The sequence below is a fragment of the Eleutherodactylus coqui genome, chromosome 7 (assembly GCF_035609145.1).
Source record: "Eleutherodactylus coqui strain aEleCoq1 chromosome 7, aEleCoq1.hap1, whole genome shotgun sequence".
Lineage (NCBI taxonomy): Eukaryota > Metazoa > Chordata > Amphibia > Anura > Eleutherodactylidae > Eleutherodactylus > Eleutherodactylus coqui.
The window spans coordinates 13,117,838-13,144,230 of record NC_089843.1 but is presented as its reverse complement, the minus strand read 5'-3'; the positions used below and the strand labels follow the sequence as shown (position 1 = coordinate 13,144,230).

Sequence of the window (26,393 nt, the reverse complement as noted above, 5' to 3'; positions counted from 1 at the left end):
TGATGGTCTTTTCTGCGGTTTGGTTGTGTTATTGATCGGGACTTGATGCTGTCCAACTAGATGAATCCTTTTCAGTTGCGTAGTCCTCCGTGTCTGTGGTAGCGAAAGTCACTCTGCTAGGTTTCCTAAAACGTGATTTGTTTTCAATAGATTTAATGGAAGGGTCTCTCTATGGAATAATAAGTAATAATGGAATTAAACTGTATAAGACAATACATTATATCAATAGTAATGAATATATGCGAGCTATAGATACATTTGTCTGTTTTACCTGTTTGTTTCTGTATGCGATGTATTAGATCACATTATGTATGGGGCGATTATTGATTAGATATCATGTACAACAATGTATGAACCATGAAAGAAACTTTAGACTTGCATGCAAGGATAGTGAATTTAAAGGGGTTGTCCCGCGCGAAACGTTTTTTTTTTTTTTTTCAACCCCCCCCCCCCCCCCCCCCCCCCCCGTTCGGCGCGAGACAAACCCGATGCAGGGACTTAAAAAAAAAACAGCACAGCGCTTACCTGAATCCCCGCGCTCCGGTGACTTCTATACTTACCGGTGAAGATGGCCGCCGGCATCTTCTCCCTCCGTGGACCGCAGCTCTTCTGTGCGGTCCATTGCCGATTCCAGCCTCCTGATTGGCTGGAATCGGCACGTGACGGGGCGGAGCTACACGGAGCTACACGGAGCCCCATTAAGAAGAGAAGAAGACCCGGACTGCGCAAGCGCGTCTAATTTGGCCATTAGACGGTGAAAATTAGACGGCAACCATGGAGACGAGGACGCCAGCAACGGAACAGGTAAGTGAAAAACTTTTTATAACTTCTGTATGGCTCATAATTAATGCACAATGTACATTACAAAGTGCATTAATATGGCCATACAGAAGTGTATAGACCCACTTGCTGCCGCGGGACAACCCCTTTAATTAAATTGTAAGAGGATTACTAAAATCTGCAGAACAGAAGGGGTTAAGTGACTAGTTCTGAGGGAAGAGAACTAGCATGGAACCATATATTATGAAGGAGTTAATAAGTCAGGTAGAAGGTAATTAAAGGTAATTGTTTTAATTTAAAAGTCAGGAAGTAACAGAATGCAAATTGAGGTGAACAAGGCATCACGCCGAAACGCGTTCTTTGCGTTGTGTACCTGATTATACAAGCATGAAATTATAATAAAAGCAAAGCAAAATTATCACACTTGTCTGCATTCCCATGTATCCACTATCATGCACACTGGAGATGTAGAATCTTCTCCAATTCTGCTATATGCCATCTGTAATGTCACTGCTGTGGGAGGAGCCAAGCTGTGTTTGTCTTCTGTGGTAATCAAGCTTGTGTGTGTGTGTGATGTGCCATCAGAAACACTGCTACTATAATTTCCTACAACTCAGCAGTCCTGGCAGAACACACTGACCTACTACCACCACAGAGATCCGGTGGGCTGAAGGACTTATGGTGATGTCACTGCTGTGGGAGGAGCCAAGCTGTGTTTGTCTTGTCTGGTAATCCAGCTACTGTGTGTGATGTGCTACCAGAAACACTTGGACTATAATGTCTTAATAATTACTAGTATTTCTATGAACATTGTTGTGCAGTAAATTGGCCACTAATAACGACTGATATTTACTTTTCCATATTCTGTGATATTGATTTGTTTTAGGTTTTTCTGATTGTAGTTTTGCTCATATCTTTATATGTTTGGAAGCATTTTTGTAGGTTCAACCCTTCATGTATTCAGCACACTGGGGGTACCATATTGAGGCCGCCTGCACACAGAAGAGCCAGATTCTCCATGCAGGAGCCTGCAGCGGAATCTGAATCTGACAGCAGTGGTGTCCGCATGTACCTGTCATTTCTGTTCTTCATCTGCACTGCAGATGGACCCGGCGGATCACCATCGGACATGCGCAGTATAGATTTTTTTTTTCAATTTTTTTTTTCCGCACTCCGTCGCTAAGCAATAACGCGGAATTCATGCCCACCTTGGATTTTGCAGCAAAATCCATTTGTGTGCAGGCGGCCTAAGCCTGGCACAAGAAATGCCAGGCTTGATATATTTCCATCATTGTTGCCCATCGCCATAGGTCTGTTGCTGCTTGAAGGTTAGTGGATATACAGAAGGTTAAAAAGACAAGTCTTGGTGGAGATACTAAATGCTTGTTGTTACCACGAGAGGCATTTTGGAAAGTTCATCTCAGCACATGGTCTCCTCAGGGGTTACATTTCAGAAAGGACATCCTGAAAGGGAGGAGACACAGATTAGATATTAGACAGTGAGGGGAGTCAATGAGTGGAACAGGTTGCCACGGGAGGTGGGGAGTTCTCCTTCAATGGAAGTGTTCAGAAGCTGGACAGACATCTGTCTGGGACGATTTAGTGAATCCTGCATTGAGCAGGGGGTCGGACCCGATGACCCTGGAGGTCCTGATGACCTCGGAGGACCCGATGACCCTGGAGGTCCTGATGACCTCGGAGGACCAGATGACCCTGGAGGTCCTGATGACCTCGGAGGACCCGATGACCCTGGAGGTCCCTTACAACTCAACCATTCTATGATTCTGTGACTCTATGTTCTGTCATATTTAAATACGTGTTGGGTATGTAGTAATTCCCAAAAAGTTTATTTACATAGTGTAAAATGTAAATAAATTTAGAGTTAAAAAGAAGCCAATGATTTGTAAATCTCATCTAACCATATTTTATTCACAGTAGAATATAGAACATATTGGGGGGGGGGGAGACATTGTTCTATTTCATTTTAAAACAACTCATTTAGAAATTGATAACCGCAACACATCTCACAAAACCATTGTGTCATATCCCCTCTTCTTACTATACTCTGTGAATGTTCTGGAAGTGAGGAGACTAGAGATGAGCGAGCATACTCGCTAAGGGCAATTGCTCAAGCGAGCATTGCCCTTAGCGAGTACCTGCCCGCTCGAGAGAAAAGGTTCTGGTGTCGGCGCGAGGGAGCGGTGAGTTGCGACAGTCAGCAGGGGGGAGCAGGGGGAGAGAGATCTCCCCTCCATTCCTCCCCGCTCTCCCCTGCAGCTCCCTACCCGCCGCCGGCACCCAAACCTTTTTTCTCGAGCAGGCAGGTCTAAGGGCAATGCTCGCTCGAGCAATTGCCCTCAACGAGTATGCTCGCTCATCACTACAGGAGACCATTTGCTGTTGTGATGGATGCAGTATGTGTAGTGTACAGAAGTCAATGTACCAAACTTTCTGGATGTTTCTGAACGGTCTATGTTGTCTTGTGCTTATGTGTTGTCAATGTGTTCTATGTGAGTGAATATGATGTGTATTGCATAGCTGCAGCACTGAATGGGTTACTGTCTGGGTTATGTCTGGAAATGCATCTTTTGTATGTCATGTGACCTGTCATATAAATGTGTTTGCAAGGTGCATGAGTGAGGTATTTTAGGTGTTCTTTATCAGTCCGCTACTGAGAGTGCCCTGAGAGGAGCCTGTGGGCACGCAGACACCTTCAGTCTGTGGGCCTAGAAGATGGAATAGGCAGAAAGGATGCTGTGTGTGTCCAGAGCCTATCTCATCAGGTCCCTATGCAGTATCGTAAAAGGAACAACAAGACTGCGTGAACCCACTGTTTAGCGCTGAGTGTCAATCTTCAGCCGTGAGTGTGCCCTGGTAGAGAGTTGGTGAGTGGAAGTGAAGTATGTTCGGGAATAGAGTGCCACAGATAACTTGGCCTATGAGAATCCCAGTGGTTTTTCCGTGTTTCCTCCCTGTCACACCACGTGTCCTCCTGCATAAGTGTCTTTAGCCAGTGAATGTAAAGTTGTTATGGACTGTTCCAAGTTTACAAGTTATCTTACAGTAAATGGCTTTACTGACAGTTCCCGATTCGGCCTTTAAAAAGACAACTCTGCGAGTGTGGACCCTTTAATACACCACAGTCTAGAATTCACTGTGGAGGACGGAATGGTGGTGTCACCCGTGACAAAAGGACTACAGGCAAATCCCTGTTGGGTTTTTACCCATTTAATAGCCTGCCCTCAGCCCCTTGGACATGTCCCTGATTACCCTCTGCGTGGGAGACAGTAGTGCCACCGTGACAAGTCTAGAATTCACTGTGGAGGACGGAATGGTGGTGTCACCCGTGACAAAAGGACTACAGGCAAATCCCTGTTGGGTTTTTACCCATTTAATAGCCTGCCCTCAGCCCCTTGGACATGTCCCTGATTACCCTCTGCGTGGGAGACAGTAGTGCCACCGTGACAAGGCCTAAACTCATCCCCGCCATCTCCTAGGCTGGGGCCTGCTCCTTGGACGCTGCATATGAGGTTCAGCATTGTCTTGTTGAAATATGCAAGGGCTTCCCTAAAACAGATGTTGTCAGGATGGAGTATATGTTATCCTACGACCTCCATATACTGCTCAGCATTGCTAGTGCCTATCAGGGTGTGTTAGCTGCTTGTGTCATAGGTAGTAATGAAACCCCATACCATCAGAGATGCAGAACTGTGCACTGATAACAAGCTGGATGTTCCTCTCCCCTGGAGTCTGCAGGACACGGCATCCATGGCTTCCGACAAGAATTTTAAATTCTGATTCATCCCACCACAGAACAGTTTTCCATGTTGCCTCAGTCCATTATAAATGAGTTTTGGCCCAGAGAGGACGCCGGCGTTTCTGGATTGTGGTGTTCTATGGCTTCTTCTCTGCATGATGCAGCTATCTATAACTTGTATTTGTGGATAGCACAGCGAACTGTGTGTCACAGACAATGATTTCTGGAAGTATTACTGAGCCCACGCAGTGATCGGCACCACAGAATCAGGCCCGTTTTTAATGCACCTCCAGCATCCAATGTTAAACCTTGTCCCTTATGAGATTTCAAAATCATGGCCTTCTTTTTTTCTAAACACTTATTTCTGTTTTATGCAGTAACCCAACTTTTTGGAATTGAAGTTGTAGATCATCGCTACAATTATGAATGCCCCGCAGCATCGGTAAATGGCTTTACTGACAGTTCCCGATTCGGCCTTTAAAAAGACAACTCTGCGAGTGTGGACCCTTTAATACACCACAGTCTAGAATTCACTGTGGAGGACGGAATGGTGGTGTCACCCGTGACAAAAGGACTACAGGCAAATCCCTGTTGGGTTTTTACCCATTTAATAGCCTGCCCTCAGCCCCTTGGACATGTCCCTGATTACCCTCTGCGTGGGAGACAGTAGTGCCACCGTGACAAGTCTAGAATTCACTGTGGAGGACGGAATGGTGGTGTCACCCGTGACAAAAGGACTACAGGCAAATCCCTGTTGGGTTTTTACCCATTTAATAGCCTGCCCTCAGCCCCTTGGACATGTCCCTGATTACCCTCTGCGTGGGAGACAGTAGTGCCACCGTGACAAGGCCTAAACTCATCCCCGCCATCTCCTAGGCTGGGGCCTGCTCCTTGGACGCTGCATATGAGGTTCAGCATTGTCTTGTTGAAATATGCAAGGGCTTCCCTAAAACAGATGTTGTCAGGATGGAGTATATGTTATCCTACGACCTCCATATACTGCTCAGCATTGCTAGTGCCTATCAGGATGTGTTAGCTGCTTGTGTCATAGGTAGTAATGAAACCTCATACCATCAGAGATGCAGAACTGTGCACTGATAACAAGCTGGATGTTCCTCTCCCCTGGAGTCTGCAGGACACGACATCCATGGCTTCCGAAAAAAATTTCAAATTCTGATTCATCTGACCACAGAACAGTTTTCCATGTTGCCTCAGTCCATTATAAATGAGTTTTGGCCCAGAGAAGAGGCCGGCATTTCTGGATTGTGGTGTTCTATGGATTCTTTTCTGCATGATGCAGCTATCTATAACTTGTATTTGTGGATAGCACAGCGAACTGTGTGTCACAGACAATGATTTCTGGAAGTATTACTGAGCCCACGCAGTGATCGACATTACAGAATCAGGCCCGTTTTAATGCACCTCCAGCATCCAATGTTAAACCTTGTCCCTTATGAGATTTCAAAATCATGGCCTTCTTTTTTTCTAAACACTTTTTTCTGTTTTATGCAGTGTCCCAACTTTTTGGAATTGAAGTTGTAGATCATCGCTACAATTATGAATGCCCCGCAGCATCGGAAACGCATAAGTGGTGGATTATCTGAGATTATCTGTGATCTGTGTGTAGATTCCAAATCCTTGATCAATAAATTGGTATCTTTGTTTTCCTAAACTCTGACGACCTTCTTACAGTTTCTTCATATGTGGCATAAATGCTGCATTTAACTAACATGTAACAAATATTCTCCACACGAGGGGGACAATAATCTGCCTGAATCCGCAGGGGTGTGACATTGGGGCGGATTTTCAGCATGGATTTAACCTCTTTAAATTATGGACTGAAATCCAGATCAAAATCTGCACCAAAATCTGTGTTCGGGCGGACTCACACCAGCGTGTTTGCGTGCGCAATGTGGAGCAGGCAGAACCCATTGTTTTGATAGGTGACAGCGGCCACGTCAGTGATCCGTGACGCCCGCTCCCCCGCTGACAGGTGGGAAGAAAAAAAGATGCTTCTGCGAAAGCATAAGTAAAGGAAATTTCCCTCCCTTCAGGGGTTCGGCGTTGTGGGCCAGCGCCGGTCGCTGATGGACGCTCCCCTGCTGACAGCTGAAGTCCTATCCCTTCAGTGCGGGTGCCAGGGTATGGTCTTGCACCAGGCCTCGGTGGCACACCCTGTATGTCTTTAGTGACTAATTTTACTGCGCTTGCAGTATCTGAGGAATAAAAAGCCCAGCAGCCAATCACTTTGAGGGGGCGTCACCCCCCTGTGAATCTTGACTCTGGAATTCCTGGTGGCGTCAAGATACACTAATACCGGTAGGACATGCCCCCATAGCATCACGGTGCCATGCAGGAAAACCTTTCTAGTCTGTATGACCCCAATCAGAAGAATGGGGTTCATATTTATGCGTCTCGCACGATTTTGACACCTGCGTGAAGCCGGCCTTAGGGTGCATTCACGTGCAATGGATTTCCTCTGACTCCGCAGTCCATCCGTATATAGGCACAGGGCGGTTTCTGCAGTCGGGGACGCGTTTCTATGAGTCGCAGCAGATGAATGGGACGGTCACAGAAATGTCTGCAACAAATTTGGTTTCACACACTTTGCTTTTTTGTGGCATTTTTCTTTGTGGTTTTTGCCTTTTTTCTTGTTGGCATAAAACAGCGCAATATTATATTAGCTGAAAGTCAAGGGGCAAATATTTAACCCCTTAACGACCAGCCATACACCTTATTACATTAGTCATCAAGGGGCTGTATCAGAAGCCTGGCACGGGTCTACCAATGGCAGTCTGATGTCAGCCTGGCACTTGCCTTAACAGCAAGAAATGGACCCCCGTTATTTAACCCTTTACATGTTATGGTCAATGACACAGTGGCATGTAAAAGACTGACAATGGGAGGGGGCTTCCTCCATTGTAGTGGCCCAGTACATGCTTTCCTGGCCCCCTCCGTAATGTCATACATGTAATGTCTTATGTAGATGTGCTGTGCAAAAACTGTCTTGCCATTCTGGTATGTGTATTGCACAGCTGCAGTGTGTGATGGGTTAATGTCTGCAAAATATTACTGTCTGGTAAATGTATCCATTCTATCCTGTCTCATGGTATGAGAGGGGCAATAAATGTGAGTGCTTGAGAGTGGGAAAGAGTAGTAGTTGTGGTTGTCCATATTCTAGAGCTGCTAAAAAACACAGAGGCACATAGGGGCACCTTAAGCCCTTATGTATTGAAGATGGAAGAAGAGGAGAGGTTTGCCAAGGGCAAGAATCTGCATGAAGTGTAAGTGAGCCCCAGAGAGAGAGAGAGAGAGAGAGCAGAGAGAACAAGTACAGTCTGTCAGGCCTAGTGCAGAGGTACTCAATTATTTGTTTGTCACGCCTGTGCGTCCTGAAGTCTGGGACCGCCTGGTGGAGGTCCTCTACAGTCATTGTTCACACTCAAGCATCCTGAAGTTTGGGACCGCCTGGTGGAGGTCCTCTACAGTCATTGTTCACACTCAAGCATCCTGAAGTTTGGGACCGCCTGGTGGAGGTGCTCTACAGTCATTGTTCACACTCAAGCATCCTGAAGTTTGGGACCGCCTGGTGGAGGTCCTCTACAGTCATTGTTCACACTCAAGCATCCTGAAGTTTGGGACCGCCTGGTGGAGGTCCTCTACAGTCATTGTTCACTCTCAAGCATCCTGAAGTTTGGGACCGCCTGGTGGAGGTCCTCTACAGTCATTGTTCACACTCAAGCATCCTGATGTCTGAGTCCTGCTGAGTGGAGGTACAGGTCTTTATATAGTCATGTACAAGCGGCCTGAAGTCTGGGTCTGCCGTGTGGAGGTACTCTAGTTTCTCTAATTCCTGAACTATTCAAGCTTGTCATTTGTGCCTTGTATCGCTAAAGTTTCAAGTAAAGTTTATTCCAGGCCCTGACTGTTCCTGGGGACCTGAGGTACTATACTCCTGTCTGTGGTTCATTTATTTCCTTGCCGATGTTCATGCCAGTGGGGAGTGAAACGGGGGCGTCACCTGTGAAGACCCCTTTTCCGGTCCAAACGTTTATTGGGCATCCCCATGTCAGGGGTGTCCGGAAGAGGCCCAGCGCTGCCCTGGTATTGGCTACATACATCCCTCTGGGAGGGAGCATTGTAAGTGCCGCCGTGACAAGCCAGCATCTTGCCCTCCAAGCTCCTCAGCGTATGTCATGTGCCCGGGGTCATCCTACAGTACACTATACCGTCACCCATTGGAATGTTATATTGTGATCACAGGGTCCCAGTGGGTTAATACGGCATCCGGAGGCTTTGAAGATAGGCCACCATAGATAGCAGTCCAGGAGACATATCCATATTACTCCCCAAATCCACACCATTCACAACCTGATTGGTTGTTTGGATTTACTCATTCCCGATGATTGGTTATTTGGGTTGGCTGATTCACGGTCATTGGTTGTTTAGGTTGGGTCGTGTAGAAGTGGGGCGTAAAAGGCTAATATGGAGGTTGTCAAGCCACACGCTTAACAGTGCTTTTTAACACACACCATCATTATGATTGGTAATGAGTAGAGATGAGCGAACGTACTCGTCCGAGCTTGATGCTCGGGCGAATATTAGGGTGTTCGGGATGTTCGTTATTCGTAACGAACACCACACGATGTTCGGATGTTCGGGTTACTTTAACTTTCTTCCCTGAGAAATCTTTTCTATATGCGCTCAATGGGGCCGGCGGCAGCAGCACCAACCCCATTGAGAACATATAGAAGACAAATCCTTCTTCTCTGCCACAGCTGTAACAGCTGTGACAGAGAAGAACGATGTTTGCCCATTGAATTCAATGGAACCGGCAATACAGCCGACTCCACTGAATGCAATGGGCTGCCGGCGATCGCAGGATGAATTGTCGGAAAGGGGTTAAATATATAAGCCCTTCCCTGCAATTCATCCAGAAATGTGTAAAAATAAAAAAAACATATATACTCACCTGGTGCCGGCAGACGGAGTTCAGCGCGGCAGGCTGCAGTTCTCCTGAACTGCTCTGAACAGCTGTGAGTAGTATTCAGCAGCCGGGGATTTAAAATCCCCGCCTGCTGAATGAGCTGCCTCTAATTGGTCACAGCCTGACCAATCAGAGGCCAGCCCTCACTCACACCCAATCTTGCGTTTTCATTTGCATGCATCAAAAATGTCAAAGCCTTTGATTTTCCGTAACGTCTCTAGTTGGGTCGTGGGGCTTATTTTAATGCACCCCTATTAGTCACAGTAGATTGTTGTGTCTGGAAAAAGCTGCTAAACGAGATTTAAAGGTTTTTCCTTCTCGACTCATGTAGCTGCCACGGGCCAGAAACGCAAGAGCAATAAATCGCAACGTGCCGCATGCCTCTGCGTGATCCCCAGCCATGGCTGCAGGCTATGTACGCTGCGCCGTCTGTGTGTGAGGAGTGTCGTCATACGTTGTCATACGTGATCCCGCTATGAAGCAGAAAGGGGAAGTTAAAGGAAAAAAGTCCCAAGTGGCACTGAGCTTATCCGTGTCGGTGGTCCGCGCGGCCTTGTGCGGTACATCCACAGCCATTCGTGGTCTCTGCGGGCAGAGGTCGTGCTTACGGACATTGGTAAAACGCTGCAGGCTCTACCGATACGTTCGTGGGCACGAGGCATGCGGCATTCCGAGGCAGATAACTCATTTTCCACGTGAGGAAGTGTTGCTTCTGCGCGAAAAAGAGCAGAAACTCAGTGAAATTCGCACGCCAATTTTGCTCATTGACCAGGATAAATCCGCGGCAATAACTGCGGCGGACGGACACGGGTTTTGACTTCGTTTTAAGAGGCAGAAAGCACGCGGATTCTGTATAAACATGCGCCCGTGTGAGTGAGCCCTAGGGTATGTGCCCCACGCATTGGGGCTTATTCACACAAACACGTTAGAGCTGTGTATTACGCATGCAAAATGTCTGCGCGCTACGCTGCGAACGGAACCAATTGCTGTCAATGAGTGCGGCTACATGTACGCTTTTTGCGCACATAATTCAGTCCACAAAACAAACACGTCGCGAGTTTTTGGTCTACAATTTGCACCAATTAGCCCGTATTAAAGTAATTGGTCGTTGTAATCCAAGGGTGCGCGCTTGTTCGTTTTTCTGTGTACGCAAATACGCAAAGCCGGCGTGCAAAGAAGTACAGTAAAATGTGTACAGACACGTACAAAAGCGCCCATTGCGCAAATGTGCACTTAAATATGCTTGTGCCCATGTGAGGCCGGTCCTGGGGCTCCTTCATACAAGCGTAAGTGCAGACACACTCGCAACCGCGTGACTTTTTGCGCTCTGAAGGTCGCAATATTGCAGACATTTGGCACTTTTCACTGTACTTTGTGCTGCTGGGGATCATTCGCATCACCCGCGTCATCACTTAAAAGGCTGTGCAGCCTGGTTAGTCCGTGGCGTTTCGGATTTCCCGCTATGTCACAAGTATTTTGTGCGCAGCCGTCAGGTGCTCATTTACGCGCCCCGCCCCCCCCCCCCCCCTCCGGCTCCTGTGGGGACTTTGGGCACAAAAAGTCTTTCACATGAGTGAATTGCGCACGTGAGAATGAGCCCGTGAGATCATTGGCTCCTGTTCCTCAGGAGGGTCTCAAGTGGGCGAGTTTACAGCGAATGTCTTGTACGCTCGGAGACGCACAAATGATGGCTCTCATTGGGTCTTACCACAGATACGGATTTTCTCCTAGTGGAGAGACGGAGAAATGGCCGCATGTCCTACTTTTATGGAATTCTATAGAAAGCCGTCCGTTATTTCTTATGGCCGATTACATTTTTTTGATTGTTTATTATTATTATTATTTTTTTTTAATTCCTTCAGGCGCGACGCCTGCGTGATCAGCGGCGCCACGGGAGCGGAGCTTCTCGTAAATCGCGTCACACCTGCACAGAACGTCACAATTTTACAGGCGAGCCCGATACCGCGCTCGCCTGCGTAAATACAGCCTAAACTCTCCGAGGGTGCGATGCGTTTTTGGGAGGCGATCCCGTGGCGGTGCGTGGGAGTTCAATGCCATTTTTTTTTTAATCTCGCCCGCCACTAACAATGACCGCATTCTCTGCGGCTTGGACCAGCGCCTGCGGAAACAAGCCCATTAGTCCTGTGCGTCGCACAAACGTCATGCAATCCTCCCCCCTGTGTAAATACAGCCCGATGCTTCTCACAGCTGAGGGGTTGTTACAATGTGTCAGTGCAGGGAATTCTTAGTGAAGCAACACAAACATGTCTACTGACACAGGAAGAGGGGGCGGGGCTGCTTTCTTAGTATTCCGTGGCTTGCCGCAGTGAATCCGCGTGACGGCGAGCGTTTTTTTTTTTATTCTGCCCGTGTGCCAATATTTCCTGTTATGTCACAAGACGTAGCTGAAGGCGCGGGCAGCGGGAATAACCTGCTGGTCCTTCTGGCAGTTCGGTTATTACCCCGACCCCCGAATGACTTAACCCCTCAGTGACCGAGCCTGTTAACCCCTTAATGACAACTCGGTTTTCCTTTTTTTTCATCGTCGCGTTCCTTGAGCCGGAACGTTCTACATTTCTCCATCGGCTTGATTTGCTTTCGTGTCGCCGCGTTCGCAGAGCCGCCGCATTGGTTTTCCGTGGACGGAGCTCTAGGGGGGTTGTTTTTGTTGCGGGGTGAGCTCTATTCTGCTTCTACCTTTTAGTAATATTGTTTGTTTATCCCTCCAACGTTTTGATCGCTTTCTATTCTGCTTTTTGTAAAGCCGGATTGGCAAAACGAGCCATGTTCGCCATGTTTTTTGTATTTTTTTCCATTTTGGGCGCCGCGGCGGTTACATAATGCACTCCCTTCCTTCTCTGGGCGATTATGACGCAGTTTTCGGCGCGCATCCGCCAGCAGATTTAGTCTTGTCAATCGGTAAAAGTCACGTGCAGAATTCTGATGCTTTTGTTGCGGATCAGCCGCAGATTTCATCCTTTCAGCTGACATTTCCGTAGCGAATTCGCACAATGGGTGTTGCATTTTTGCGCTCGCCTCTGCGTGTTTTATTGTACTTTTTTTTTTTTTACACATGCAAGTCATGCTCTTTTGCGTGCACAAAAAACAAACAACCATGCTACTATTCATAGAAATGGAATACACAGGCAAATAGCGCTGTCTCTGATTGGCTGAGCCGCAACGCTTGAGAACCAATCACAGCCAGCTTTTGGAAAAGCAGGGATTGTGAACCCCTGACCTGGAAGCGCTTAGGGAAAACTACAAGCAAGTCTGCCGGGGACCTGCAGAGAAGACATGCGGCGGAGCAGACGGCGCCTGATAGGGGGAGGGATTGTTTTTATATAGATAGGGCTTATTTTAGGACTTTGACAGCAGGATTTCCTATTGTAAACGTTGCATCACACCGCGCAAAAAACACGTGATGCAACTAAAGGAAGGTTCCACAGGGAAACATGGCTACAAAATATCACAAATCGCGGCTATACAGAGCGCGCCACGATCTTGTATTCTCGCAGTGTCGCAGGCTACAAAACAGCGCTAATGTGAAGGAATCCATTGGAAAGCCTGGATACAGCGATGTGTAGCACTGCGGCATCACGAGAAAATCACATGAGTTGTAGCCCTTGTGGAAGAGGGATTAAGGAACGGCGCTAGGAAAGCACACTTACCTGCGCTATGGTCATCTCTGTCTTTGTACACAGGCCTATCTGTGGATTAATGGCGACATCTACTCCGTCGCTACAACACTCGGCGATCACAAGATCCGGACAGACGGGGATTCCTGGACGGCTTCTTATCACTAAAGACAAAACCAATTTTGTTGCCAAGTCTTTGGGAGGTGGAATCGGCCTTCTGAAGCAATGGAACTAAATGTTTCCTTCCCCGCCAAGGGCCCTAATGATATCCAGCAACATCGATCAGGAGAATGGCGCACCGTGAAATCTCGCAAGTAATCAGATCGTTAATGGTTTCCCATGCCTTGTTGATGTAACAGTATGGATGAGCAAACCAGGAAACTGCGAGAACTTTTACCCCCAGACAACCTTTGCAGCCTTGAAGGTGCTGTTAGCGCTCGTTCACACGGCGTCGTTTCTGCGCAGAATAGGTTTCCTATAGAAACATTCAGATGAAGGAATCTTAGACACGCAGGAAACGCACCTTTAAATGATTGGCCAGGCGTGGCTACGAAGCTCACCTCTAAAGGCCCATTTACACTGAGCGACGATCGCTCAAACAGCGCTAAAAAGCAATCGTTTGAGCGATCATTGTTGCGTCTAAACGCGCGTCCACCGTGCACTTCTCCCCTGAGGTCTTGTATGACATCATGGGGCACAGAGATGGTAAAAAGAATAGTTACAGGAAAAACTAAAAAATTACAGAATATAATAAAAATCTAGGCATAAAAAAGTGACCCAAAGCCGACGCCAACCCAAACGCAATGCGAAACGTATTATACATCAAAATGTCCAAAACAAAACGAGGAACCCGCTCCCTACTTTATTTAGCATAAACTTACTAACTGGGAAAAAAAACAACTATAAGGGCGCCCACCCACTGGCGTTTGCCATTTCCGTGCGTGAAAAATGCAGCGCTTTCGGCGCGTTTTTGGCGCGTTTTTGGCGGCGTTTTTTGCGGCGTTTTCGCGGCTTTTTCGCGCCATTTCCATTGACATTCATGGGTGCATTACGAGAAAAATAAGGACACATATGCAACTGACAGTTCCTATGTTAAAAAACGCAACGGACCGAAAAAAAAAACGCCAGTGGACAGGAACACATTCAAAACTAATTGCTCTTGAGAAAAAACGCAAAACGCAAAGAAAAAAAAACGCCAGTGGGTGGGCGCCCTTAATGTTAAACTTTTTTTTCTTGCTTTTTACTGCAATAAAACTAAAAAAGTCAGTAAAAAAGATATTTAAAATCTAGCCCTACATGTCACCGGGGGGAAATGCAGTAAAAAGGATTTGGGTAGCTGAAGAAAAAAAATTGTACAGTAAAATCCCTAAAAAGTGTCTGGTCCTTAAGGGGTTAAAGAGCTGAACAGCTCTGAAAAAAAGGCATATGTGTGGGAAATGTGGGGTCAGCGCCTCCCGATATTATGCAATAGACCAACTTAGTTTCAGAGGATGCCTTTCATGTAACACCAGCATGTGGGATAGGGCTCACCGCATCCCACATGCAGGCAGCTCGCAGTATACACCGGCTGTCAGCCCAATCGGGCTCACCGCATCCCACATGCGGGCGGCTCGCAGTATACACCGGCTGTCAGCCCAATCGGGCTCACCGCATCCCACATGCGGGCGGCTCGCAGTATACACCGGCTGTCAGCCCAATCGGGCTCACCGCATCCCACATGCGGGCGGCTCGCAGTATACACCGGCTGTCAGCCCAATCGGGCTCACCGCATCCCACATGCGGGCGGCTCGCAGTATACACCGGCTGTCAGCCCAATCGGGCTCACTGGATCCCACATGCAGGCAGCCCACAGTATACACTGGCTGTCAGCCCAGCCGACGTACCTAACTTACTTGGCGGCTCGCTCATATGGTGGTGATCGCGATATGGGGCGGGATCCACGGCCCCACACCGTGCTCGCGCGTGGGGAGGTTAGTCTAAGTGCTTTTACCCACTAACGCTTTTTTAACGCTTCGTTATCGCTGTGATTTTTAAATGAGATTTTCTAATGATAAAATTGCAGAAGCGCAAACTTACGATTTTTGTGGGATGCGATTTTAACATTAGAAAGTCCCATTGAAAAGAAAAAAGCAGCGATATCGCAGTGTTAAAAAACCACCAGTGGGTAGAAGCCCCAGCGCCGCCTTCACACTTGTGAGAAAATCGTGCAATTTTGGAACAATGAAAGAGTGCGAGAAAATGCCGATTTATGAAGTCCATGACTCTTAATGACTTTATTCCCAATTGCGATGTTTCCTGCGATGTTGCAAGATTTGGAAATTATCGCCTGCCCGATCCTTCTTCGTTTTGCATTTTTTTCTTTTTAATTTTTCTCACCGTGTATCCCTACGGAGCCTCCGATTTATCGCAGCGCAACACGCGCGAACTTGCCGTGTTCATGCGATTCTAACATTATAAAGTCCTATTGTCGTCTATCGCATGAGAAAATCGCAAGCGGCAGCAATACAATGCGAGAATATGTATGCGATATTGTCGCTATTTTTGCGCGGCGCTATCGCAGTCGCCAGTGTGAAAGAACCTTACGGATGTATTCACACATCAGGACATTCCACAAGACATTATGGTATATCCCTTTGTCAAAATGCGCATCTAAATGTAGATTCGGAAGCGGATATTTCCGCCTAGTGGAACACTCCACAAAGTATCGCAGAATATTCCGTGTGAAAGCGCCTAAGAATGCAGTTCCTCCAAGTAGTCACACTAATGACTGCGCAAATTCATGGTAAAGCTGCAGTATTATCGGAAAAGTCTTGCGGCCAAGTAGCACTTTTTCTAAAACCTTGCTTACATGGTTTGTGAGCGCCGCTCCACGGGACGCCCATCACAAGGAGTTCAACCTCAGCTTTATTAACAAGACAATGATGCTACGCTCCAGAGCTGCATTCCCTCCCCTCGCTGCAGCAGGCACAAGCAACATTTTCTGCCTGCTTTTACTCTTGTGTTTTGCACATTAACAATGACTTTGCATAAAGTTGAGATACCGCAGATACTTCATGATGTGTGCTGGATTGTGGCCTTTACAGGAGGGGCTGCGAATGAGACGTCACGTGACATGCGCAATGTATCAGCAAACTGCTCTGAGCAAAAGCTGTCCAAAACAACATGATGCCGGCTTCACACGGCCGAGAAAATTGTGCATTCAAGACGCACAAATATGAACCCTGTTCTTCTGATTGGGGTCATACACATCAGCGATGTTTTCCTGCATGGCACCGCGATGTGATACGGGAAACAAATCGCCGCATGCTCTATCTTGCTGTATGATCTCGCGTCACAGCGCCTATATATTTCAATGGGGCCGGCGGTTCCATTGAAAGCAATGCGAGAAACTCTGCGATCCTGACGCGCCTGTGACCGCTGCGGCAGAGGATCCTTGCATCCCCGAAGCGATTGTGAGGCTGTTCTCACATGCAGGGCGAGCGTGATATGGAGGCAGGATTCACAACATTATATTGCACTTCCCCTGGGAAGGTAGCCTAAAACCTCTACCACAGTCTGAGGAAGAGCGGAAGGTACAGCACCAGTAGGGGGCACCGAGTCTGCATCACCTCTGTGTCCCGGCTGGAATCTCCCCTAAAGGCTTTTATTACAGAACAGCGAACTGGAAGCGAGCGGTCGTGCATAATCTTACTGCTTTAATCTTTGAAACTATTTTTTTAATGTTTTGCGCCTTGAGTGCCGGTCTTGATTAATAGACGGTGCAGCGTGCTAACGGTGAAGGGGAGGGGGGGGGGGCAGGGTGATGTTAGCGAGAGCAGAAGGGAGTGTGTCAAATTCCTGCAGGCATATCACACGCTGTGCAATGTGTTTTCCTGTCCTATGGAAAAGAAAGGGCAATGTGCTCCGAGGAACACGAAAAATTAGAACATGCCTCATGTATATGATTCCTCTCTAAAGAATGGGACTCATTCGTGCGTCTCGCAACGCACAAATCTCACACAATTTTCTTGGCCATGTGAAAGTGGCCTGACAGAGCCGACTGTCAAAAAGAGTGTCCCACTGTCTCAACGCTGATGAGCCTGCACCATTTGGAGGTCAAGGCTGGTGCCAGGAGTAAACAATCCAAGAGTGTGCCACTCCTATAATAAGAAGGTAATGTTATCCCCAGAGATGTGGTCTTCGCACTTTGACACGATGAAGCGTGGCTATGACTTTGGGAAGCGGACTGTGGAACTCTCTGCCTGAGGACGTAGTGATGGCAAAATCCATAGAGGAGTTTAAAAGGGGACTTGATGTCTTTCTGGAGAGGAAGGATATTATAGGATATAAATCTAAGGTTATTTGTTAATCCTGGTATACAGGCAGGTAGGAACTATTAGGGGTTGATCCAGGAAACAGTCTGATTGCCATTAGGGAGTCGGGAAGGAATTTTTTCCCCAAAAGGGCTAATTGGCTTCTGCTCTTGGGGTTTTTTGCCTTCCTCTGGATCAACACAGGAGGATAGACAGGCTGGACTAGATGGACATTGTCTTCATTCGGCCTTACAAACTATGTTACTGTGTTACTATGATTCTTGGTATTCACCAACCGATGTGAGCCACTAATTCAAAGCAAAGGTTGGCCTAGCGGTTCCTATGGTAAGTTGATGTCTGAACCTACCGTAGACTCTTCTGACAGGTGGTCCTCTTTATCCTGGAAAAGTTGGTAGCATTAATACTTCACACCGAGGAGATATTCTATATTTAACACAACTAAGTGAGGCAATCGTTGCTAAAGGCATGAGGCCGACTGCAGCTGAGCTAGTTGGAGGAACTTTGGTGATTAGGGGAAGACCAGCGGAGGGGATCCGAATGAGCGGCACATAATGGTGTGAGAGGATTTCCTGGCTTGAGGTCCTCTTTTTTCTCATTAGCATGTTAGTAGGGAATCCCTGAGGTTCAGTGTTGTGCCTCTTCTGCTTTCTCTGCACATAGCCCTGATTGGGTGGACTATCAGCAGATTTCGTTATTTGCTATCATTTAGCATTATCTTTCTGCTACTATATTTTTATATATTAAAAGGTTTGTTTCAGTCTAAATCTGCTTATGTCAGCGAGCGTCCGCCATATACAATGAGAGAGCAATATATTGTTTACATAAACATGAAAATCGAATTCTTATCAGCACAAGACAGCAGCAAAGAGTCTTCAAGAAGACAAAGACTGGCATTAGAATAATTGAGTTAGCAGAATGGCCAAAGACAGAAACCGCCCATTGTTTGCACTATAACCAGTTTAAACCAAATCTTAATTGTCATGTGGCAAGACCCAACTGAGCGTGTCTGCTACCCTGTTTCCCTGAAAATAAGCATGATTTTCCAGGATTTTTGAGGATGCAAAATGAATTTTCAGGATTTTTGAGGATGCTTGAAATATAAGCCCTACCCCAAAATTCAGCCCTGCTTACAATTAAAGAAAAAGTCAATCTAAATAGTGCCCAGGCAGCAATACATGTAAAAAAGGGAAATCTTTATGAGCAAAAATTAATAAAAGTCTTATTTTTGGAGAAATGGGGTAATCTCCTTCCCTTTTTCTGTCTAAAGTTACCTCATGAACACTCGCCATGAGAATAACTTATAAGCACACAATATGTTTTAATATATTCGATTGTCATACCTTCCTTTGTTTGAGTTACCGTATAAGATTTTTCCCGCCAAAATTAAAACAGAGTCAGCATTTGCAACACTTTGCCTTGATGTTCCTTTTGTTGTTCTTTCTGAGCTCGTACCCACCACACCTCATATGGCACCCACAGTATATTGAACAGAGCAATTACACTAACAGCATCCATCCAATCCGGAAATTTCTGCTGCTCTCTATATCTTAAAGGAGTTGTCCAACTCTGCAACTAATGATGGCCTATCATCAATAGTTGATCCTGAGGGTCCGCCAGCCAGGATCGGTAAGCTGCTGTGTGAGTGTACTGAGCTGCTGTATTTCCAAAAACAAACAGCTCTATTCTCTCCGCTGTGACCCGGCATGGCAGACAGAGTTTTGTCATGGGAGTTAATTGGTCTTTGCCAGAGTGCAATTCTTGCCCATTGCAGAGGCAATACAACTGTGAGTTTCCAGCAACACAGCAGCTCCATACATTCAAACAGAGTCTTGGTGGTCAGCTGATTGGCAGGGGTCCCAGATGGTAGACCCCCACCAATAAGCTAAAGAGTTGTATGAGCTGGTCACCAGATGATATCCATGGTATCTATGTTTGGATGAAGGAGGAACTTAGAATTAGGTCATTAGCAGAGCAGGGAGTATGGGTAGGGTGGTAAGCAGATAGAGATATAAGGCTGTGCTGCTCTGGGGGGAGCCATATGGATGAGCGCTATAAGTATGTGAAGCACTGAAGGTACCAAGAAATTCTCCCATCAAACTCCAATCACTGAGAGTTTCTAAAAACTTTAAAAAAATACTACATTCAAAATATGAAATCTATGTATTAGCTCAGATAATACAAACGCCCATAAAGGGGGGTCCGCCACGCAGGGGGACATAATAATGCTTTCCTTTCCTAAGCATTGTAATACACAGCACACATGTGTTAACGCTCCCCATGACAGCAGGACACATTGACATGAAAAGGCAGCCTCTCTGGGCCTTGCACAGCTCCCATCCACATCCTGCCCACCTCCATTGAACTAATCATCAGTCTCTCTTGGCCCCGCCCAGCTCCCGCCCACTCTAAGTTCACTATACAGCACCGGATGTTCTCCTGCTGTACAGTGAACATAGAGGGGGCGGTGCCAGGAGAGACTGTCTACCGTATTAGTTAATTGTATGTGTGATACAGCAGCTCTGCAGATGTATCACACATGATTGGCTTAGATACATCTGCACAACAGTATCATACAGGAGCGGCTTAGATACATCTGCTCAGTAGTTGTATCTAAGCTGATCATGGGTGATATATCTGCTGAGCTGTTGTATCTAAGCAGATCCTGTGTGGTATGTCACATATCATCTTGGCAAACAGTATCACGTGATAGTTGCCCCAGCAGTAATATTGACCCCCAATACTTGCCCCAGCACAAAAGTGACCCCCAATAATTGCCCCAGCAGTAAGTGACCCCCAATTGGTGCCCCAGCAGTAATCGTGACTCTCAATATTTGCCCCAGCACAAATAATGACCCCCAATAGTTGCTCCAACACAAATAGTGACCCTTAATCCCTTCGTAACATAGTATGTAAGGCCGAATGAAGACAATGTCCATCTAGTCCAGCCTGTCTATCTTCCTGTGTTGTTGATCCAGATGAAGGCAAAAAACCCCAAGAGCAGAAGCCAATTAGCCCTTTTGGGGAAAAAATTCCTTCCCGACTCCCTAATGGCAAATCAGACTGTGACGAAGCCTGTTTGCGCCTTAGTGATGGAGCCAAATTTTGAAAATTTGACATGTGTCACTTAACATATCATAACTCTGTAAAGGCTTTGACATGTCCCAGTGATTCTGACATTGTTTTTTCGCCAGATATTGTACTTCATTTAGGTGGTAAAAATAGACCATTAGAACTTGTGTATTTTTATTAAAAGTGCCAATATTAGGAAAATTTTGAAAGAATTGTCATTTTTTTCACATTTTCAACTATAATATCTCAAATATGTGCAAATATACTGTAAAAATCTTTGCTGAGACATAAATTTCCAAACTTCCATCTGCTTACTTTATTCTGGATGCACATTTGAAAAACTTGTGGTTTTTTTTTTTAACCATTTAGAAGACGTACAAATATAACATTGATTATTAGCATTTTGAGAAACACTTTGTTTTCCTGCACCAAGCCAAGATTGTAAAGGCTCATAGGAGTCAGAATGATAGATACCCCCACAAATGGCCCCATTTTAAAAACTACACCCCTTAATGTATTCACTGAGTCAATTAATGCAATTTAGAGGAGAAAAAAATAACATTTTATATTTTTGTAAATATGTCATTTTAAAGACATATTTTTTTCCTATAGTGCACATGAAAATGAGGATTGACACCCCAAAATGGATACTCCTGTTTAGAACTATACCCATTGTGGCCCTAATATTATGTCTGGATGCACAACGGGGCCCAAAATGAGTAGTCGGTGGCTTTCAGCACAGAAATTAGCATGAAGGCGATTTAGGCCCCATTGCCCACTTGTAGACCCCTTGAGCAGCTAAAACCATAGAGAACCTCCACAAATGATCCCATTTTGAAAACTAGACCCCCTAACGAATTCATCTAGGGGTGTACTGTGTATTCTGGTCCCACAGTTTTTGAATGAATTTAAGTAAAGCAGAAGTAAAACATTATGAGTTTCGTTTTTTTGGCAATTCTGTCATTTTTAAAACAGTTTTTTTTTGTACAGCACATATATGAATGAAGACGTGCAACCCAAAATGGATACCCCCGTTCGTCCGGTGTTCACAAATATACCCATTGTGGCCCTAATCTTCTGTCTGGATGCACAAAGGGGGCCCAAAATGAAAGGAGTAGTCGGTGGCTTTCAGAACAGTCATTTTGCTTGAAGGTGATTTAAGCCTCATTGCCCACTTGTAGAGCCCTGGAGCGGCCAAAGCAATAGAGAACCCCCACAAATGACCCCATTTTGAAAACTAGACTCCTTAACAAATTCATATAGGTGTCTACTGAGAATTTTTACCCTACAATTTTTTAATAAATCTAAGCAAAGCAGTAGAAAAAAATTACAATTTTCATTTTTTGGGCAATTGTGTCAATTTAAAAACTGTTTCTTTTGTGCAGCACACATGAATGAAGACTTGCACCCCAAAATGGATCCCCCTGTTTGTGCTGTATTCAGAAACATACCCATAGTGGCCCTAATCTTCTTACAGGACACATGGTTAGGCCTATAATGGAAGGAGCACCCGTTGGATTTCAGGGTATAACTGAACTAATTCCAGGCCCCACTGCCTAATTGTAGAGCCATTGAGCGGCCAAAACGATAAAGAACCCCGCTTTGAAAACTAGACCCCTTAATGAATTCATCTAGGGATGTACGGCATATTTTGACCCCACAGTATTAGAATAAATCTAAGCAAAGCAGAAGGAAAAAATTACGATTTTCATTTTTTTGGCAATTGGGTCAATTTAAAAACAGGTGTTTTTGTACAGCAGACAAATGAATGAAGATGTTCACCCCAAAATGGATACCCCCATTTGTCCCGTGCTCAGAAACATACCCCTTGTGGCCCTAATCTACTTATAGGACACATGACTAGGCCTAAAATGGCGGGAACATCCATTGGTTGCAGGGCACAACTGAATAAACTCCAGGACCCATTGCTCACTTGTGCGGGAAAAAAAATTGACTCCCTAAAAATAATCCCCCCCTCCCCCATACACTCCGCACCCTTTTTGTCCTTCCCTGAATCTTAGATAAAAGTAATAATGCAAACTGTGTTTTTTTCCGAAGACAGGGGTAATTACGGGGGCCTGGTTGGGATGGGCATATGGGGCAATAAAATCCCTGATAATTGCCCCAGCAGTAATAGTGACCCCCAATAGTTGCCCCAGCACAAATAGTGACCCCCAATAATTGCTCCAGCCGTAATAGTGACCCCCAATAGTTGCCCCAGCAGTAATAGTGACTCCTAATAGTTTCCCCAGCACAAATAATGACCCCAATAGTTGCTCCAGCACAAATAGTGATGCCCAATAGTTGCCCCAGCAGTAATAGTGACTGCTATTAGTTGCCCTATTAGTAATAGGGACGCCCAATAGTTGCCCCAAAAGTAATAGTGACGCCCAATAGTTGCACCAGTACTTATAGTGACACCACCCATCCCGGCAGGACTAGTAATAGTACCCATCGATACTGCCCCTAGTAGTAACAGTGACCCCTAATACTTACCCTTCAGCTGAGGACAGTCAGCCAGTGGATGCTGCTGTCAAGATCAGCTTCAGCACAGACTTTTAAATGAACTGCGCATGCACAAAGAATTAGATGCGCGTTCCCAAGAAGCTGACAAGCGCTAGTGTGTCTGTGCGACAAGAAAAGAAGACATAGAAGAATTTGTCGTAACCAAGGACGACGCAATGGTAAGAATAAGGGGGCGGGGGGGGGGGGGGATTGTTCAGGTAAGTATATAACTTCTGTATGGCTCATTTACAAAACGCATAGTATATTAAAAAAGTACTTTGTAAGGGCCATACAGAAGTGCATACATGTACTTGCTACGGCCGGACAGCCCCTTTAAATGAATTACTTGGTACAAACTAAGACTGTTATAGGGCATTATGGAAGAACCGTGTGCAGGTGCGAACGGGAAGGAAAGACGCAACATCTTTCCTCAGAGGGACTGCAGCTAAGAGAGGTTTTCGGATATTTCTCCTACAAAAGATTTGTTCTGTGTGCGGTCGCAGTGCTTTCATATCAGTGTAATACCGACCCGCAGCCGCCAGAGATACATCACAGGAAAAAAAAAAGTTCCAGCTCCAGAGGTTCAGTAAAAGCCATGCACCCATGTAGATAAAGCCAAATAATGTTTGCACTTGCCATCTGAGGAATCCCGAGACAGAGAACCCAATAAAACAAAGATGTGCCCTGAACCCATCAGCGGTGCGAAAATTAAGGGTCACAATTTCACATATAGCTAATGGATGTGTAACAGTGCGGAAGCGTTGCCGGAGCACACATGTTCTGGCGAGGGGGTTCTGACAACCAAAAAAACAATAAAATTTCAACACTAAGCCAATAAAGTGACAGCCGTCCCTTCATAGGATAGAAATCTCACATGAATATGAGCCCCATTCTTTTGAAAAGGGTTATACACAAGAGTGATTGCGGGAAACCATTCACAGCATGTCCTTTCTTTGTGCGTGCCCTCGCATCGCATCGCCCATTATATTCGATGGGGCCAGCGCCAGCATCACACTATGTGCTAGGTGCAAGTAAAACAATGGAAGGCCCTCTGCGACCCTCTGCAGCGGCTCTCAGCCACGCCGGAGGATCGTTATTTACCTGAATCGATGTGGGGTGGTTTGGATATAAAATGCGGGCAAATCGCATGTTAATGAGCGCGATATCAAACCGTGATTCCCAGCCCGCTATCACACTCACCATGGGAAGTTTGCCTCAGGAGCCTTTTTCTTTGGTTGTCACTTATTATACTAAGAAGCAGCCTATGACATCTCCGGCAGCGTCTCTGCAGCGCGGCGCTGGCAATACTTGACACTCTCTGTCGGCCCTCACGAGGCAAACATATTTGCGGTTCCTTGGTGTACCAGCTACACTGCCCATAGACTGATATTGGAGCAGCCATATAACAGGAGACTATACCGTCTATTATCTAGGACCGTCCGGCCTCTCGTTGTATAAGGTAATGGTCTTTGGACACTGCTGCCTCAAGTTACTAGCAGAACAAGAGACTGTTCTTCTGTAGCAATGGAGTCCTGTTATAAGCCTGGAGCCCCTGCAAGACTCCCACCACTAGTCATACCACAGAGCCAAGTGCGATAACGGAATCATGCTGGCTCACATGGTGTTGTGACTAGATGGGCAGCAGGTTGATCAGGAGCTGCTGCCATTTGCAGAACACTGCTCGGGACGTCCTGCTGAATCAGCATAGCAACAGCAAATCATTATGAAACAAGAAATTACAACAAAGGTTTCCAGTAAAACCCAAGCTGGGGCCATGGATCATGGGACAACAAAGAAAAGTATACATAAATATCTCACCCTACCAGAATCTTAATACCTGCATGTTGTAAAACGGGGCCTTCGCCCTGATAAGAGAAATCCCGTGCTGGAACCGAGTTATGATGACCCCATTGTACCCTAAACAAAGAATAAGAAAAGGCACAGAGATAAAGGAAAGATACTGATAATGCAGCAACACGAACAATATGGCTGGCGTCACATTCACAGCACATAGACTATTGTGCAATACAAACATGCAGAAGTTTCTCTATTTGTGGAATTGAAAGGGTTACTAGACCTGGGGGGGGGGGGGGGGGGTCACAGGAAACTTCTAAACAGAGAAAGAATGTGAATTTTCTCACTTGAAACCTGATCCCTAAAGACAGAATATAAACCAGGATGTCATTTATCACATGGCTGGTAATGCTCCCGGGAGCGGTAGATATTGCGCCATGACCGGTTTGGTCTCTTACAACGCATGTGATGAGGAAGGACTGGAGTCTGAGATGCATCACAAAAATCTGACTTATCTTCCTCCATAATGAGAAGCTGATCCACGTATTTTTGGTTCACATTTTTAAATGGATTAATAAAAAACATTCTGTATATCTTTCTACATCTTCGGTCTTGAACTTGTTTTTCTTGTTTTTGGATTTCTCCTTGTGTTCTTCCAGGTCAATCCATGCATGACATTTATTCATTGCTCACATTAGTACATTCTTTGGTTCACTGAGCCTCCGGTACTGTAAAAGTGCAGTCAGTATATGTGACATATATACTCCATGTCCAATCCAATCCCTCTCCTAGAAGAAGTGTGTATGTATATACTAGATACAAGATGTATACTAGCAGGCATAGAGGCTCTAGGACCCAGTTGTACCACCTCTACCTTGGATACAAGATGTGATACAGGTGGGCATGGAGGCTCTGGTACCTCATTGTACCCCCTGTAGCTTGGATACAAGATGTGATACAGGCGGGCATGGAGGCTCTATAACCCTGTTGTACCACCTCTAGCTTGGATACAAGATGTCATACGGACAGGCATGGAGGCTCTAGTACCCTGTTGTACCGCCTCTAGTTTGGATACAAGATGTGATACGGGGGCATAGAGGCTCTAGTACCCTGCTGTACCACCTCTAGCTTGGATACAAGATGTGATATGGGCGGGCATGGAGGCTCTAGTACCCTGTTGTACCACCTCTAGCTTGGATACAAGATATGATATGGGCGGGCATGGAGGCTCTAGTACCCTGTTGTACCACCTCTAGCTTGGATACAAGATATGATATGGGCAGGCATAGAGGCTCTAGTACCCTGTTGTACCGCCTCTAGCTGGGATACAATATGTGATACGGGGGGCATAGGGGCTCTAGTACCCTGTTGTACCGCCTCTAGCTTGGATACAATATGTGATACAGGGGGCATGTAGGCTCTAGTACCCTGTTGTACTGCCTCTAGTTTGGATACAAGATGTGATACAGGAGGGAATGGAGGCTCTAGTACCCTGTTGTACCACCTCTAGCTTGGATACAAGATGTGATACAGGGGGCATGGAGGCTCTAGTA

The 26,393-nt window shown here is 46.1% G+C and overlaps 1 long non-coding RNA gene across 2 annotated transcripts; it reads right to left on the bottom strand.

Moving 5' to 3' along the window:
* LOC136572355 (uncharacterized) lies at positions 1-25,617 on the bottom strand. Of its 2 annotated transcripts, XR_010785799.1 has the most exons (4): positions 25,443-25,617; positions 24,884-24,963; positions 1,989-2,244; positions 1-169 (listed from the first exon to the last, which is right to left on the bottom strand). It is a non-coding gene; the product is annotated as an uncharacterized lncRNA (long non-coding RNA). The 2 variants fall into 2 exon arrangements; XR_010785798.1 differs by lacking the exons at positions 24,884-24,963; positions 25,443-25,617 and having other exon boundaries at positions 1,989-2,446.
* Between the last annotated feature and the right edge of the window lie 776 nt (positions 25,618-26,393).